The sequence below is a fragment of the Mobula hypostoma genome, chromosome 20 (genome assembly GCF_963921235.1).
Source record: "Mobula hypostoma chromosome 20, sMobHyp1.1, whole genome shotgun sequence".
NCBI classification, from domain to species: Eukaryota; Metazoa; Chordata; class Chondrichthyes; order Myliobatiformes; family Myliobatidae; genus Mobula; species Mobula hypostoma.
Window position 1 is genome coordinate 26,157,897 of NC_086116.1, and position 18,996 is coordinate 26,176,892.

Consider the following 18,996-nt stretch of genomic DNA (forward strand, 5'->3'; position numbering starts at 1 on the left):
TTTTGCAGGAGTGGATTTCACTGTGATATAAAGTTCTCTTCCCTATGAGTTAAATGGTACAAAGAACATTACAGCACAGTACAGGCCGTTCAGCCCATGATATTACTCTGACCTTTCAGCCAACTCTAAGATCAATCTAATCCTTCCCTCTCAGATAGCCCTCTGCTTTTCTGATGTGCTCGATACTGAGGGATCATACAGAGACACCTCTGGAGTCCAGCCATGCAGGGTATTCAACTGAACTTTATTGATAACACTGCTAGTACAATATGTGAGCTCCTCCCATGCGGGAGCCGTTAACTGAGTGACATGGGATTAACCGTTCAACTACCACAACGTTTTCTGCCGATGATTGCATTCCTAATCCATATCCTGAAAAGTGTTTAGCATTCTGAGAGAGATATTGAGATCAATTATGGGGTGCTGAGTTTGAGTACTGGATTAGAATGTGAATAATAATACTACACAGTCTATATATTACCCCTGAATTATCAGAACCTTTTAAATATTATTTTGTATTAGTCCAGTCAATGAATTACCTTAACTTCAGGTTATGAAAACTACTACTACTACTAAGTTGACTCAGGCCTAGGGGCCCGGCGTCGGGCACGATGACGGACTGTCCACTTCTCCCTCTCCCTCATCAGTGTGTTCAGTTCATCTATATTAGCCGCGCCGCTGTCTTCTAGGAGCGTGTTGACCGTAGTCTTGGGAGGGCGCCCAGGGTTCATCCTCCCATGCTTGGGCTCTCATATGATGACTAGGCTGGCAGGTAGCTCGGGGTGGCGTAGACAGTGCCCCACTAGTTGCAGTCTTCTCTCCTCGATTTCAGTGGAGACCATCGGTAGGTTGTTATAGAGCTCAACGTTTGTCATGCGCTGTTGCCAACTCACATCAAGAGCCATCCGGAGCATTCGTGTATAGCAACCATCTAGAGACTTTCACATCGTCTTGGTGAGTGTCCGTGTCTCGCATCCGTACGTGAGAATGGATTACGTGAGTTATGAAAACATAGGCTTTATTGTGCAAGCAAATAGGAGAATTGAATACAATAGTTGGAAACCTGATTTTCTGTCATTCCCTGTTATGTATGTATTTATCAGCTAGGAATGTCTCAGATTTTAAATTTGTTTTCAAGTGCCTACATGGTCTCACCTATCCCATTCTCTGTGGCCTACATACTTGTAAAACTTTGATCCCTTCCCTGGCTCTAATTATTCCACTACGGCTTCCACTCTTGCTAAATTATGAACCTTCCCAAGCTCGCAGGTCGACTGGGGTGGGTCTGCTTAACATCTCCAGGGTCAAACCAAAACATGATGAAGCAGCTTTTAGTTACTATGCTCCACGTATCTGGAATAACTTTCCAGAGGATGTGAAGTCTGCCCCAACTTCAAGCTCTTTTAAACTGAGGCTTAAGACTTTTCTTTTCGCTGTGGCTTTTAATTAGAACCTCCTACACTGTAACTTCTATTTATCATTTATCTATTATTCCTGCGATTTTATTCTCTCATATATTGTCTGAAATTTGATGTTTGATTTTTATATCTTGTTCTATGTAAAGCACTTTGAACTGCCTTGTGTTTGAAAAGTGCTATACACATAAACTTGCTTGCTTGCTATAGAGTGATAGAGTTGTACAGCAAGGAAACAGGCACTTCGACCCAACTCATAGTTCGTATTCTGCATGGAGGTTGGTGACCAGTGGTGTTCCGCAAGGATCTGTTCTGGGACCCCTCCTCTTTGTGATTGTTATAAGTGACCTGGATGAAGAAGTAGAAGGGTGGGTTAGTAAATTTGCTGATGCCACGAAGGTTGGGGGTGTTGTGGATAGTCTGGAGGGTTGTCAGACGTTACAGTGGGACATTGATAGGATGCAGAACTGGGCTGAGAGGTGGCAGATGGACTTCAACCCAGATAAGTGTGAAGTGGTTCATTTTGGTAGGTCAAATTTGAAGACAGTATATCATATGAATGGTAAGATTCGTGGCAGTGTGGAGGATCTGAGAGATCTTGGGGTCTGTGTCCATAGGACACTCAAGCTGTTGTGCAGGGTGACAGTGTTGTTAAGAAGGCGTATGGTATGTAGGCATTCATCAACTATGGGATTGAGTTCAAGAACCGTGAGGTAATGTTACAGCTATATAAGACCTTGGTCAGACCCCACTTGGAGTACTGTGTTCAGTTCTGGTCACCTCACTATAGGAAGGATGTGGATACTACAGAGAGAGTGTAGAGAAAAATTTACAAGGATGTTGCCTGGATTGGAGGGCATACCTTATGAAAATAGGTTGAGTGAGCTTGGCCTTTTCTCCTTGGAGCGACAGAGGATGAGGGGTGACCTGACAGAGGTGTATAAGATGATGAGGGGCATTGATCATGTTGGTAGCCAGAGGCTTTTTCCCAGGGCCGAAATGGCTAACATGAGGGGGCATAGTTTTAAGGTGCTTGGAAATAGGTACTGAAGGGATGTCAGGGGTAAGTTTTTCACACAGAGAGTGGTGGGTGTGTGGAATGCACTGCCAGTGGCAGTGGTGAAAGCAGATACAATAGGGTCATTTAAGAGCCTCTTAGATAGGAACATGGAACTTAGGAAAATAGAGGGCTATGCAGTAGGGAAATTCTAGGCAGTTTCTAGAGTAGGTTGCATGATCGGCACAACGTTCCGGGCTGAAGAGGTTGTAATGTGCTGTAGATTTCTATGTTCTATGTTCATCCATGCTGACCAATCTGCCTAGCTGAGCTAATCCCATTTACCTGCCTATGCCCCATTTGCCTCTGTACTTTTCCTGACCATGTAACTGTCCAAATGCCAAGGGTTAAGCTGCCTGAGGTCATCGTCATTAAGCAACGTGTTGTATAAGGTGGGCAATCATTGTCTTCCAACTGTATGACCATGATTATTCTTGTCAAATTTTTCTACAGAAGTGGTTTTCCACTGCCTTCTTTTGGGCAGTGTCTTTACAAGATGGGTGACCCCAGCCATTATCAATACTCTACAGAGGTTGTCTGCCTGGCACCAGTAGTCACTTAACCAGGGCTTGTGATATGCACCAGCCACTCATACAACCATCCACCACCTGCTCCCATGGCTTCACGTGACCCTGATGAGGAGAGCTAACCAGGAGCTTCACCCAAGCGGGACCTGAAGGCTAGCAGACAGAAGGAGCACTTCACACCTCCTTTCATAGAGTATTGATAATGGCTGAGGCCACCTGTCTTGTAAAGACGCTGCCCAGAAGAAACAATGGCAAACCACTTCTGTAGAAAAAATTGCCAAGAACATTCACAGTCATACAGATGGAAGACAATGATTGCCCACGCCATACGATATGCCATCCTGGTATGATTAGTTTATCATAATAAAATACAATGCATTGAATATTATCTCGCTATAAGTGTTCATCCAGAATGAAAAACAAGCAATAACATAGGATGAACTACACTACACTATAATAAACCCAGGGAAGTCTGCCGATGCTGGAAATCCAAAGTAACACACACAAAATGCTGGAGGAACTCAACAGATCAGGCAGTGTCCATGGAAAGGAAGGAACTGCTGACATGTTGGGCCAAGACCTTTCCTCAGAACTGAAAATGAAGACGGAAGGCACCAGAATAAAAAAGGCAGGGGAAGGGGAAAGAGGAAAGCTGGAAGGTGACAGATGAAGGTGAAGCATACTTGAACTGAGACTGTCTATTCACAAAACTGTAGCTGGAACCCTGTCACAGATTGGGAATATTGCAGAGGAGTTGTCATTGATTGCTATGTATTTGACAGTTGTTTGCAATTCACAAGGTTTTGGGGTATTGGCATGGAGGACTGGCAGAAACCGTCCCAGAATCAGTTGTGATTGGAGGCTTCAGTGGAAGTAAAGTTGACTGAGATAAGAGCAATAGACAAGGGCCAATAAATTCAATTTTACAGTGCATGTTTATATCTGTTGCATGCTTGAATAGAAATGCAAAATCAATTACATGATTAGCACTTTGTGTGAAATTCAGTGGAAGGCTTCCCTGCACGTGAAGGTCCGACATGATGGGTGCACAGCGATAATGTCAATCAACATGCAGTGCATGTTTAACTTGCCGCTGTGACACTGTAGTGTGTGGGCACAGTACGCTGGAAAAACATCTTTCTTAAATGGTAGGATGGATGGCAAGCTCACGCTGTTGGAGAATCTGCCATGGAAGTCAAATATGAATTCTGCTCCACTCAGCCAGCTGACTGCTCATATTGCAGTTAGAATTTTCAAATGTCTTTGGTGGGACAGAAAAGCAATCTTTCCAGTCGCAGCTTCAGGTCCCCAATGTGGCCAGCGACCAGATTTTGGTTGCCTGTTCCCATTATGGGCCGTGCTAACTCAGTGATAGGTTTTCAATCCAAGGTCGTTACATGTAGCTGAAGCTCCTATGAATTTCTGCTTTAAGTGTTTCAGCTTTGTTAAGAGATACTTCCTGAAATTATATCTGGTTACTGTTTACTTCTGTGCAGCTTATAGCAGACAATTCACACATTATGAACACAATACATTCCCATCCTGCAGCCTTGGAAGAGTCTGGGAGTTTGTGATACAGCAATTTTAAGGCACATTTTCAATTTCCAGTCCCAGTTATTTCATCTTCAAGCTAGAAACTCACAAGAAAAGCCTGACAATAACATTAAATTAGATCACTCTAATGTCATTATTATGTCAGCCATGTCATCATCATCATTATGTGTTATGTCGTTTGACGTGGGCAGTCATGTTCTTTGACCATGATTGTTCTTGGCAAATTTTTCTATAGAAGTGGATTGTTATTGTCTTCTTCTGAACAGTGCCTTTACAAGATGGGTGACAGCCATTATCAATACTCTTCAGAGCTTGTCTGCCTTGTGTCAGCGTCTGCATAACCAGGACCTGTGATATGCACCAGCTGCTCATAGGACCATCCACCGCCTGCTCTCATGGCTTCACGTGACCCTGATCAGGGTGGGATTGTGGGGCTAAGTAAGTGCTACAGCTTGCCCAAGGGTGACCTGCAGGCTAGCAGAAGAAAGGAGAGGTGTAAGAGACGTATCTCCACCCTGCCAGCAATGCGACCACTGATGTCAGGCAGACAGTCTCTGAAGAGTATTGTTAATGGCCGGGTTCAGCCGCCTTGTAAAGACACTGCAACAGCAATTATGCTTTAGTATGGCCTCAGCAGCGGTTCACCATTCAGGGTGCCGTGAGGTCATGAAAGTCTCGATATTAAATCCAAGTTATCCATTTCTTTCAGGAATGAATGTCCCGTGCTATGTAGGAATGGGTGACCTGCAGATTAGTGGCGGGAAGGAGGAGCTTACAGCTTCTTTGGTAGAGGCACAGCTCCACCCCGTCACCCATCAGCCACTCCACATGTGACAATACAAGCCACAAACAGCAGAGGTGTTAGCCACCATTCATGCTTAAAGTGGGGAAAATATAGTTTGGTGCAGCTCCCACAAACTCAAAAAAACCAGCAGATGCTGGAAATCCAAAGCAGCACACACAGAATATTGGAGGAACTCAGCAGGCCAGGCAGCATCCATGGAAAAGAGTCGATGTTGATGGGGAGTGGATGCCATTCCGATGGTATAAATGGGTGGCCTTACACCCAATGGCATGAACATCGATTTCTGCAACTTCCGGTAATTGCCCCAGCCTCCTCTCCTCACTTTCACCATTCCTCATTCCTCCTTCTCTCTCTCACTTAATCTCCTTACCTGCCCAACATCTTCCTCTGGTGCCCCTCCCCTTTCCCTTTCTTCCATGTTCTACCCTCTCCTATCAGATTCCCCCATTTCCAGCCCTTTATCTCTTTCACCAATTACTACCTCACTTTTTTAATATACAGCATTTCTGTTTTTTTTGCACTTTTTAAATCTGTTCTATATAGATAATCTATATATGTATACTGTAATTTATTTATCATTATTATTATTATTTCATTTATTATTTTTTCTATATTAAATATTGCATTGAACTGCTGCTGCTGCTAAGTTAACAAATGCCAGTGATAATAAACCTGATTCTGATTCTGACTTCCCAGCACTTTACTTCACTCCCTCCCCCTCTCCCAGTTTCAACTATCACCTATCACCTTGTACTTCTTCCCCTCCTTCCCCCACCTTCCTCACTTCCTTTCCAGTCCTGAAGAAAGGCCTCGGCCTGAAATGTCAACTCTTTACCATTTTCCGTAGATGCTGCCTGGCCTGCTGAGTTCCTCTAGCATTTTGTGTTTTATCCCTGGAATTAAATTGCCAATTTAACAACTCCATACATTTAAAAGCTTTGGCTGATTTGATTTGGAGGTTGGCATTTAAAATGAGTTAATTCGTTTCCACACCAAGGGCCTTTATTCCCATAAAGGTTTATGAATTCCACAGTTCACTGCTTTGTCTTTCTCTTTGTTTGATTACAGCATGACAACCTTTTGAGCATCTTCAAAGAGAAAGAGACCATATCAGCCAAACTGCGTTGCTGCTTTATGAGAAACCAAACATCGAAGTAGTTTAATTATCCTAATGCATTGTAAAGATATTTTGAGCACTCTGTACTTTCTTTTTCTCCCTTTGATGCTGATAAATGTTTGTATGCAGCGTCAAAACAATTCAGAAGCAATAAATCACTTGTTAATTTAATGTTCGGCATTGTTTAAGAATGCTGCCACAGTACTCAAAAGGTTAAAGCTGTTACAACTCTTTGGAGTTGATGGACCAAAGCCCATTACTTCATCCTCACAGAATCATCAGTGAAAAGGTCCATCTGGATACAGCATAAATATGAAATGATGCATTTTTTTGGATGTCACATAGTTGCAGGACATAATCGGCAAATGGTTGGGCACTTGGGAATGATGATGAACAGAGGGTTCCAGTCCATTGTCCCCTGAAAGTGACAAAACGGGTAGATACGGGCAGATAAGGTGCTGAAGAGGAATCTGGCATACTTGCCACCATAGAATATAAAATTTGGGACATCATACTACAAAATATGGATTTAGGCTGCGCTTGGAGTATTGAGTACAGTTTTAGTTGCATTCTGCCAGAAGGATGTAATTAAGCTGGAAGGAATGCAGAGGAGATTCATAGAACATGAAACATTGAATGTAGAACAGTACAGGCCCTTTAGCTCACAGTGTTGTGCCAACCTTCTAACTTAGTCTAAGATCAACCGAACCATTCCCTCCCACAAAGCTCTCAATTTTTCTTTCATCCCTGTGTCTATAAAACAGTTTCTTAATTGTCTGTAATGTATCTTCCTCTACCGTTATACCTGGCAATATGCTCTAGTCACCTACAACTTTCTGTGTAAAAAAAAACCTCCTTTGCTAACCTCCAATCACCTTAAAATTATGTCCCCTAGTGGTAGCCATTTCTGCCTTGAGAAAAGGTCTCTCGCCGCCCACTCTATCTATGTGTCTCAGCATCTTGTACACCTCTATCAAGTCACCTCTCATCCTCCTTTGCTCTGAAGACAAAAGGCGTAGCTCACCCAATCTATCTTCATAAGACATGCTATCCAATCCAGGAAGCATTCTGATCAAACTCCTCAGCATCCTCCCTAAAACTTCCACATTCTTCCTATAATGGGGCAACCAGAACTGAACACAATATTCCAAGTGAGGTCTAACAGAGTTTTACAGAGCTGCAATGTTACCTCATTGCTCTTGAACTTAATCTTTCAACTAATAAAAGCCAACACACCAAACACCTTCTTCACCACCCTATCAAATTGTGCATTGACTTTGAGGGATCTGTGGATGTAGACCCCAATATCCTTCTGTTCCTCCACTCTGCTAAGAATCTTACCACTAACCTTGTATTCTGCCTTCAGGTTTGACATTCTAAAGCGTATCATTTCATACTTTTCTGGATTGAACTCCATCAGACACTTCTCATCCCTGCTCTGCATCCTCTCAATGTCCTGTTGTAACACTTCTACACTATCCACAACACAACCAACCTTGGTGTCATCTACACACTTACTAACCCACCCATACACTTCCTCATCCAAGTCATTTATAAAAGTCACAAAGAGCAGTGGTCCCAGAACCAGATCCCCATGGGTCCCCATGGTCACTGACCTCCAAGCAGAACACATTCCATCTGCTACCACTCACTGTCTTCTGTGGGCAAGCCAGTTCTGGATCCACACGGCCAAGTTTCCCTGGATTCCCTGCCTCCTGACTTACTGATTGAGCCTACTTTAGGGAATCTTGTTGAGTGCTTGTTGAATCCATACACACCACATCCACCACTCTGCCTTCATCACTTCATCAATCAGGCTCGTGACGCAAAATGTGCCCGTCATAAACTATGATGACTTCTCCTAATCTAACTGTGCTTCTTCAAATGCTTGTAAATGCTGTCTATAAGAATCCTCTCCAATAGTTTGCCTCACTACCAACGTAAGACTCACTGGTCCATAATTCCCAGGATTTCTTAAACAAAAGAGTAACATTTGCCACCCTCCAGTCATCTGGTACTATTCCTATGGCTACTGAGGACACAAAGGTAATAAGTCAAAGGTGCAGCATTCTCTTCTCTAATTTCCCATAGTAATACTGAATGTGATAAATGCCATCCAGCCACAGGGACTTAATCTATCCTAATGTTTTTCAGAAGTTCCAGCACATCATTTTTCTTAACATATCAACATGTTTTTCACTGCCCTCCCATTGTCAAGGTCCCTTTCACTGAAACAGTGTCTTGATGAAGGATCTTCCCTGCAAGGATGTTCTCTGGATTGGAGGACTTTAGCTTTGGGAAGAGGTTAGTTACGTTGAGTTTATTTTTCCTGGAGCACAGGAGAGTGGTGGCTCCTCACTGAGGGGTGACAAGACAGAGGTGTGTAAAATTATACTGTACTGTGCAACACTCCTAGGCACATATATATAGCTAAGGAGCTAAATGCAGAGTACTGCAGTATTGCAGTAATTTTACATATTGCTCTGTACTGCTGCCTCACAAAAAGACATACTTCATGACACACATGAGCAATGATAAACCTGATTGTGATATGGGACTCTATTGTAGACTGAGAGTGAGAAGAGGGCAGGGAGAGATGAGGGAAGTGGGAAGCATGGAAGAGTCATTCTGTAATGATCAATAAGCCAATTGTTTGGAATCAAATGACCCTGCCTGGTGTCTCAGGGCTGGGTGTGTCTGCACCTGCACCATCACCTCCCCTGCCCCTGGCATTCCTTCTCTGCCATGTATCAAACACCCTCCCATGGTACCCCACTCTCACCATTCCCAACATCTTTTGCCGCCGGCAGATTTACAAACTCGCTCTCTGCTCCACATTGACAAGAGAATACGGTACAAACGTCTTATATGTATATACACACACAGATAGTTGTGTGTGCCTAAGAATTTTGCACAGTACTGTATGAGACAGAGTAGTTGGAATTTTACTTCTATTGGAAGGGTATCAAAAACACGAGGGTATGAGCTTAAGGTGAGAGGAAGGGCTTTTAAGGGATTTGAGAGGAAACATTTTTACACAGGGAGTGGATAATATCCAATATGTACTGTTGAGGAGGCAGTGGAAAACAGATACGATCACCACGTTTAAGTAGCAATTAGACAGGTACTTAAATAGTCCAGGCATTGATGATACAGACCTAATGTAGGCAAATGAGATTAATGCAGATCGGCAAAATGGTCGTCAAGGACGTGGTAAGCCAAGGGACCCATATCTCTGCTGTACAATGCCACAACTCTCTGATTCTTTAATTCAGAAGAGCTTTCTGTATTGGCGTTGATGTATTTAGGGCCCTGCATTGAATTAAATTGATGTTTCCTTTTGTGCAAAGTAACACAGCAATTTTATCTCCAGGCAATGCAGGAGCTTAGAATGTGTGGAGTGTGGAGAATAGTGAGTCAGCCTTTTTTACAGTGGGGTTCAATATTCCCTCAGTAAAAGAGGGGGAAAAAGCCAACTTTGATGACTTCAACCACAGCTGATTTCAGTATGAGCAAGGAGTCATAAAAACAGTGCTACCCTTCTTCTCCATTACACTTCTTCCTTTTTAATGTCTTTTAAAACTTATTTATGGATCAGAATCAAAATCTGTGTGGATCATTATCTTTGTAATTTTGAGGTTGTAGATGAAGAGCAAGGAGGCATTCATTTAAAATTTCTGTTGGTAGTGGGCACTCTTGTCCATCAATATGTCTATAGTTCAGCCATGTACTGTGCAGCATTTTCCAACTATTTAAACACAACTGTGCATCACTTGTATTCAGATAGGTGAACGATGACAAACAATAGCTTGAAGTTAGAAGACTACCCAGTTCTGTGTAAAACTTCCCCTCTCTGATCACACCTATAAACTAAGCCATTTGAAGCAAGAGGATAATTAGTTTCAGGAAGATTTCCTCTGCTATTTGTGGAAAAATTGCAAAAGTGAACATAAGCAAAACAATTAAGATAAGCTCCAGCAACAAACAGAACATGATTTCAGTGTTTCTTGAATGTGATAAGGTTAGTTGTCTGCATCTATCCAACTTCAAACAAGTATGAAGCTGGGAAGGGGAAAAGACCATACTAAATAAACCAAATTTAGTTAACAGCCTCACAGTGCAAACCTTTTAGATAAACGTGATCATAATACGATCGAGTTCAATGTGACTTTCATGTTCCATCTGCTAGAAATCTAGATTTGAGTAAGATTGTCTTCCAGGTGATGAGAGGGCAACCCATTAAAATAAATTAGTGAAGTCTGTTAATAAGTAAAACGATGGAAGGTAATGCGAGCTGTTCTGACAGGAATTTAAATGAAGCTAAGAATATTTTTTAAAAAAGTAATGAAACAGGAAGTATGAAGCTACAAAGAGGAGGTATGAAAATAAATTTGCAAGAGATACCAAAATAAAACATAGAAACATCGAAACATAGAAAACATTCAGCACAATACAGGCCCTTCAGCCCACAAAGCTGTGCCAAGCATGTCCCTACCTTAGAACTACCTAGGCTTTACCCATAGCCCTCTATTTTTCTAAGCTCCATGTAGCCATCCAGGAGACTCTTAAAAGACCCTATCGTTTCCGCCTCCACCACCACCGCCAGCAGCCCATTCCACACACTCACCACACTTTGCGTAAAAAACTTACCCCTGACATCTCCTCTGTACCTACTTCCAAGCACCTTAAAACTATGCCCTCTCATGCTAGCCATTTCGGCCCTGGGGAAAAGCCTCTGACTATCCACACGATCAATGCCTCTCATTATCTTCTATACCTCTATGAAGTCACCTCTAACAGAAACATTTTGTGAGCAATTTTCTGAGGAGAAAGGGGATGATCAAGAACAATTTAAATCCTTCAAAATTTGATACAAAAATTAGGGTGGCATGTTAGGCAAATCCTTGGAATTATCATTTGAAAAAGATACCACAAGAAAAATAATGTTAAGTTAGAGACTAAAGCTTAACAATCTTAAAATAACGGAAAACGATTGTAGTGAAGAGTGAACAAATAGTTGCGTGATTTGGGATTTAATCATAAACACGTGAAAGTCTGCAGATGCTGGAAATCCAAAGCAACGCATACAAAATGCTGGAGGAGCTCAGCAGGTCAGGCAGCACCTGTGGTAATTAATAAACAGTCAATGTCTCGAGCCGAGACCCTTCTTCAGGACCGGAAAGTAAGGAGTAGATGCCAGAATAGGAAGATGGAGGGAGGGGAAGGAGGATAGTTAGAAGGTGATAGGTGAAGTCAGGTGGGTAGGAAAGATAAAGGGCTGAAGAAGAAGGAATCTGATAGGAGAGGAGAGTGGACTATGGGAGAAAGGGGAGGAGGATGGGACCCAGGGGTGGGTGATAAACAGTTGAGGGGATGTAAAAGGCTGAAGTAGGAAATAGAAGAAGAGTGGAGAAGGAGGGAATTTTTTTTTACCAGGAGAAATTGATGTTCATGCCATCAGGTTGGAGGTTACCAAGATGGAATATCAGGCAACTCGTACAAAATGCTGGAGGAATTCAGCAGCTCAGGCAGCATTTATGGAAGTGAACAAACAGTTGACGTTTCAGGCCAAGACCCTTCTTCAGGTAAGACGAATGTAATTTGCGTATGTGGCTATTCCTTTCAACTTCAGCTAATTTTTACCTTTTTACTCTTTTCTATTCCGTCATTCTTCGCCCCATTTTCCAGCAGCCGGGTGAACAATTTCTAGTATCAAACAAGCACAAGTCCAAGCAAATAATGGTAGTTTTCTAACTTCTCTGTCACTCAAACATGCACATTTGTTATTTTTTGATAATTAGAATCAATCAGCAGGAATGTCAAAAACAGAATAATGAAAAATTATGACTATTTTGCACTGGTGCTTTTGCTATCTTTCTGTGTGTCTCTATTGCCTTGGTGGTAACTGTAGTGTATTCAATATTTCAGTGTTATTGAGTAATATGATAGATACTGTATATTGTTTGATTAAGCATTCTTTGTTTACATAATTAATTATGGGTTATATGTAAGAAGTATGTGAAGGACATATATTATCACACCACCACATCATATGTGAGCGCCTCACTAAGAAAAGGAAAAATTAAATCTAAGCTGTGTTTTTCTTTCCATTAGTTTTTGGAGTTACAGAACATAGCTGTAACTGCACAGCAACCCTGGCAAGTCTGAATGAATTTCAATAGCTATGAAATGTTATATAAAATTCTATGTTAACTCTGAACTCTTCATCTGAAATGCAGCAATGTCTGAATGCATGACAACATGCAATTAAAGGTAATGTGACATACTTCTTGTATTGTGTTAATTAAGATCAGTTCTTTCTTTCCCTTTTCCAGGCTCTGGAAATTATCTAGTTAATAATGCATTATGTGCAATACAGCCATTCCAGTCTTTGAATACAACTTACACAATTTTTTCTGTCTTTGCCATCTGATACTGGTTATAAGATACAGATTGCAGCAATATGCAATAGATAACTTAGTATGAGATTGAAGTGTTAACATAGTGTGATTTGTTTAAAAGTATTTCAAAGTTTTTCAAAGTAAACTTATTATCAAATTATATATATATATATGTCACCATATACAACGCTGAGATTTATTTTCTTGTAGGTGTACTCAATATATCCATAATAGAACTGGGAGACTGCTTCACTGAGCACCTACACTCTGTCTGCCAGAAAAAGCCAGCCCATTTTAATTCCACTTTTCATCCCCATTCTGATATGTCTATCTATGGGCTCCTCCACTGTCATGATGGGGCCTCACTTAGGTTGGAGGAACAACACCTTATATTCCATCAGGGTAGCCTCCGACCTGATGGATTGAACACTGATTTCTCGAACTTCTGGTAATGCCCCCCCTACTCCTTTACCATTCCTCATCCTCTTTTCCTTCTCTCACCTTATCTCCTTGCCCACTCATCGCCTCCCTCTGGTGCTCCTCCTCTCCTTTTCCTTCTTCCACGGCCTTCTGTTCTCTTCTATCAGACTCCCCCTTCTCCAGCCCTGTATCTCTTTCACCAATCAACTTCCCAGTTCTTTACTTCATCTCTCCCCCTTCAGGTTTCACCTTTCACCTTGTGTTTCTCTCTCCCCTCCCCCCAACCTTTCAAATCTACTCCTCAGCTTTTTTTCTCCAGCCCTGCCGAAGGGTTTTGACCCACAATGTCGACTGTACTCTTTTCTATTGATGCTGCCTAGCCTGCTGAGTTCCTTCAGCATTTTGTGTGTGTTGCAATAATAATAATAAATAAATAAACATGAGATGAAGACTCCTTGAAAGTGTGTCCATAAATTTCGTTGATGAGGCGAGTGAAGTTAAGTGAAGTTACAGAATCCCTTTGATTCAAGAGGCTGATGGCTGAGGGGTAATAACTGTTCCTGAACCTGCTGGTGTGAGTCCTGAGGCTCCTGTATCTTCTTCCTAATGGCAGCAGCGAGAAGAGAGCATGTCCTGGGTGGTGGAGGTCCCTGATGAAGGATGCGGCTTTTTTGCGACAATGTTTCACGTAGATGTGCTCAATGTGGGGACCTACCGGTCCATCACTTTTTGTAGGATTTTCTATTCAAAGGCATTGGTGTTCCCATACCAGGCTGTGATGCAGCCTGTCAATATACTCTCCACTACACACCTATAGAAATTTGTCAGCGTTTTGGCTGTTGTGCTGCATAATTGGACTTATGTGCTGGGCCCAGGACATGTCCTCCAAAAAAATAACACCAAGGAATTTAAAACTGCTGATCTCTGGATGAAGGCTGGCTTGTGGACCTTAGGTTTCCTTCTCCTGAAGATGATAATCAGCTGCTGGCTGACATTGAGTACGAGCTTGTTGTGGCACCACTCAGCCAGAGTTTCAATCTCCCTCCCATATCCTGATTCATCGCCACCTTTGATTCAAGTTAATAATTATTACAAATTTGAATTCATTGTAATGGTGCTGATTATACTTTCCCTAGTTCACACAGATTTTCACCTGCTGTATTGACTGGCTATCTGAACTCTGTAAATAAGATGCCAAATGTGGGCAATTTGCATATTTTGAAGGGAAACATGCCAGAGACCGAAGCTGCTGTGTCTGGGAAGATGCTGCCACCGAAGAAATGAATGACAAGCTACTGTAAGCAGCGGCTTGTCAACAGAAATATAATGTTGTATTCATTCAAGGAAGTCGATGGATAATGGCGTGTATAATAATTTTTGACAATTTGCAAGGTGAAAATAACAAATCATAAATATAGGTTAGAAGTGAATGAGGGGCTCTTTATACAGATACTGGAAATCCTCCAGGTAATGAAATAAAATGCAATGAGATATCAATAGAGGTGATTATTCTCTTATGATATATAACAGAAAAGAAAGGCTGATATTTGAGTATTTTTATGTGTTCCTGTGATTTAATTCAGAGCATTTGGTGCAAAACCTTGCTGCAATTTGGGTTGAGGCAGATATTTACAGCTCAAAAAAATTTATTTGATATATTACAGATGTTCCAAGCTACTTGCAGTAAATTGAATTGTTCTACCTTACTTACTTGAGGTCATCCTTACCGGAGTTGAAGAGCAGGCTGGGGAATATGACTGGTCCATCACAGCAGTATCCAGGGTGAGGATTGGTGAGGGGTGGTAAGGTCAGTGATTATTGTTTACAGTATCCAGGGAGAGGATTGGTGCATGGGCAGGGGCAGTGATTACAGCATCCAGTGTCCAGGGTGAGGATTGGTGGAGTGTGGTGAGGTCAGTGATTACTCCATATAATGTCCAGGGTGAGGGCTGGTGGGGGGACAAGGTCTGTTATTACAGCATCCAGTGTCCAGGGTGAGGACTGTTGTGGGGGGGGGGGCAAGTCAGTGATTACTGCATACAGTGCCCAGGGTATGAGGTGCCACTGGTTAGTTTGCAGCCTTGAATTATAATGAACATTTTTCACAACGAAGGGAAGTTCTCTATTTCCAAACATGAGTTTAAAATATAAATAGGTATTTGAAAGGGAGTCTGATCTGAATCTGAAACCACAGGCTATGTGAGGTTGATAGCCCCTTGGTGTCAAACTTCCTTACACATCTTTTAAATCTCCAGGAAGGCTTTTTAGAGTTTTCCTCAACACTGCCTTGACTTTTTATCATATTGATTGAAAGAACCAATTTAAAACCTTCCCTTGATTTTCGCACTATCATCTCTTGTCATATTATCTTAGGATAAAAAACTTTTTCTCTTTCCAAAAGCATTGGAAGGAGTTGCAATCGCACTGGTTTTACTTTGTCGGTCACCAATTGAAAACATATCTTTCCTATTCTCCTTCTATCAGGGAATATGAGCATTGGTAGATGATTTGATTGTGGAGCTATAAATATTTTTTGGTCCATGTGAATAGACCCATGAATTGAGAGCCTTATCTGTTGAAACCATTCATAGAACATAGAACATAGAACATAGAACATAGAACATAGAATAGAATAGAACAGCACAGTACAGGCCCTTCGGCCCACAATGTTGTGCCGAACCTCAACCCCTGCCTCCTATATAAGCCCCCAACTTAAATTCCTCCATATACCTGTCCAGTAGTCTCTTAAACTTCACTAGTGTATCTGCCTCCACCACTGACTCAGGTAGTGCATTCTACGCACGAACCACTCTCTGAGTAAAAAACCTTCCTCTAATATCCCCCTTGAACTTCCCACCCCTTACCTTAAAGCCATGTCCTCTTGTATTGAGCAGTGGTGCCCTGGGGAAGAGGCGCTGGCTATCCACTCTATCTATTCCTCTTATTATCTTGTACACCTCTATCATGTCTCCTCTCATCCTCCTTCTCTCCAAAGAGTAAAGCCCTAGCTTCCCTTATTCTCTGATCATAATGCATACTTCCTAAGCCAGGCAGCATCCTGGTAAATCTCCTCTGTACCCTTTCCAATGCTTCCACATCCTTCCTATAGTGAGGTGACCAGAACTGGACACAATACTCCAAGTGTGGCCTAACCAGAGTTTTATAGAGCTGCATCATTACATTGCGACTCTTAAACTCTATCCCTCGACTTATGAAAGCTAACACCCCATAAGCTTTCTTAACTACCCTATCCACCTGTGAGGCAACTTTCAGGGATCTGTGGACATGTACCCCGAGATCCCTCTGCTCCTCCACACTACCAAGTATCCTGCCATTTACTTTGTACTCTGCCTTGGAGTTTGTCCTTCCAAAGTGTACCACCTCACACTTCTCTGGGTTGAACTCCATCTGCCACTTCTCAGCCCACTCCTGCATCCTATCAATGTCTCTCTGCAATCTTTGACAATCCTCGACACTATCCACAACACCACCAACCTTTGTGTCGTCTGCAAACTTGCCAACCCACCTTTCTACCCCCACTTCCAGGTCGTTAATAAAAATCACGAAAAGTAGAGGTCCCAGAACAGATCCTTGTGGGACACCACTAGTCACAATCCATCAATCTGAATGTACTCCCTCCACCACGACCCTCTGCCTTCTGCACGCAAGCCAATTCTGAATCCACCTGGCCAAACTTCCCTGGATCCCATGCCTTCTGACTTTCTGAATAAGCCTACCATGTGGAACCTTGTCAAATGCCTTACTAAAATCCATATAGATCACATCCACTGCACTACCCTCATCTATATGCCTGGTCACCTCCTCAAAGAACTCTATCAGGCTTGTTAGACATGATCTGCCCTTCACAAAGCCATGCTGACTGTCCCTGATCAGACCATGATTCTCTAAATGCCCATAGATCCTACCTCTAAGAATCTTTTCCAACAGCTTTCCCACCACAGACATAAGGCTCACTGGTCTATAATTAACCGGACTATCCCAACTACCTTTTTTGAACAAGGGGACAACATTCACCTCCCTCCAATCCTCCGGTACCATTCCCGTGAACAATGAGGACATAAAGATCCTAGCCAGAGGCTCAGCATTCTCTTCCCTCACCTCGTGGAGCAGCCTGGGGAATATTCCGTCAGGCCCTGGGGACTTATCCGTCCTAATGTATTTTAACAACTCCAACACTTCATCTCCCTTAATATCAACATGCTCCAGAACATCAACCTCACTCATATTGTCCTCACCATCATCAAGTTTCCTCTCATTGGTGAATACCAAAGAGAAGTATTCATTGAGGACCTCGCTCACTTCCACAGTCTCCAGGCACATCTTCCCACCTTTTATCTCTAATCGGTCCTACCTTCACTCCTGTCATCCTTTTTTTCTTCGTTTATTTGAAAAATGCCTTGGGTTTTCCTTTAACTTACTCGTCAAGGCCTTCTCATGCCCCCTTCTTGCTCTTCTCAGCCCCTTCTTAAGCTCCTTTCTTACTTCCCTATATTCCTCAATAGACCCATCTGATCCTTGCTTCCTAAACCTCATGTATGCTGCCTTCTCCACCTGACTAGATTTTCCACCTCACTTGTCACCCATGGTTCCTTCACCCTACCGTTCTTTATCTTCCTCACCAGGACAAATTTATCCCTAACATCCTGCAAGAGATGTCTAAACATCAACCCCCTGTCCATAGTACATTTCCCTGCAAAACATGATGTGGGAATTAAACTCCGAAAACCGGCCCCATAAGCTCTAATGGCGTCATGCTAACCACTGCTTCACTGTCCTGCCCATTTATTGCATCTATTGCCTTTGGTAGACTTCCCTCAAACATTAATTTCTTGACACCAAAATATCTGAAGAAATTATTCTTTGCAGAGTTCAAGACTTATTCAAGACTTATTTTCATAATATCATCAATATTTGTATTTTAAAAAAGGACATGCTTTTAAATATGAGGAACTGACTGTATTGTACTGGACTGGGGTATGACGAGCGGTGATTGATAAGTTCATGGCCTAACGTAGACAAAGTCAATTTTAGAAAACCTAGCACATTTATTTTTCCTACATTTACACATTTAGTTCAGCGGTCGTGGAGCATATGAATCCCTTCTTTGTAGAAGTCGGCGTCTTGGACCTCCAGAAGCGGTCCACAGCAGGAGTGATTGATAAGTTTGTGGTCTAAAGTAAAAAGAGGTGATCTATTAACTTCAAACTTTCTGCACTTTCACTCAAGGAGTTGAACTGCATGTGTATGTAACAAGAGCTGTATAACTCATCTCCTTCTACCTTAGGCCACGAATTTATCAATCACCCCTGCTATGGACCACTTCTACAAAGAAGGGATCCGTATGCTCCACGACCGCTGGACTAAGTGTGTACATGTGGCGGGGGGGTGGGGTGGGACTATATTGAAAAATAAATGTACTAGGTTTTCTAAAATTGACTCCTTTTACCTTAGGCCATGAACTTATCAATCACCCCTCATATATTAAAGTTCAAAGTTCAAAGTAAATTTTTATTATTGAAGTATATATATGTCACCACATACATTTTCCTGTGGGCATGCTCAGAAATTCTATAGAATTGTAACTGCAACAGAATGAAAGATCAACCAGAGTGCAGAAGGCAACAAACTGTGAAAACGCAAATATAAATGAATAGCAATAAATAAGAAGAACATGAGATA

The 18,996-nt window shown here is 42.2% G+C and overlaps 1 long non-coding RNA gene across 1 annotated transcript in view; it reads right to left on the reverse strand.

Moving 5' to 3' along the window:
• LOC134359190 (uncharacterized) overlaps positions 1-15,017 on the reverse strand; it is a 101,744-nt gene extending 86,727 nt beyond the window's left edge. The window contains exons 1-2 of the long non-coding RNA XR_010021060.1: positions 15,008-15,017; positions 12,119-12,181 (exon numbers count right to left, since the gene is read on the reverse strand). This is a non-coding gene — a long non-coding RNA (uncharacterized LOC134359190). The remainder of the gene's footprint in view (positions 1-12,118; positions 12,182-15,007) is intronic.
• Positions 15,018-18,996: the final 3,979 nt, after the last annotated feature.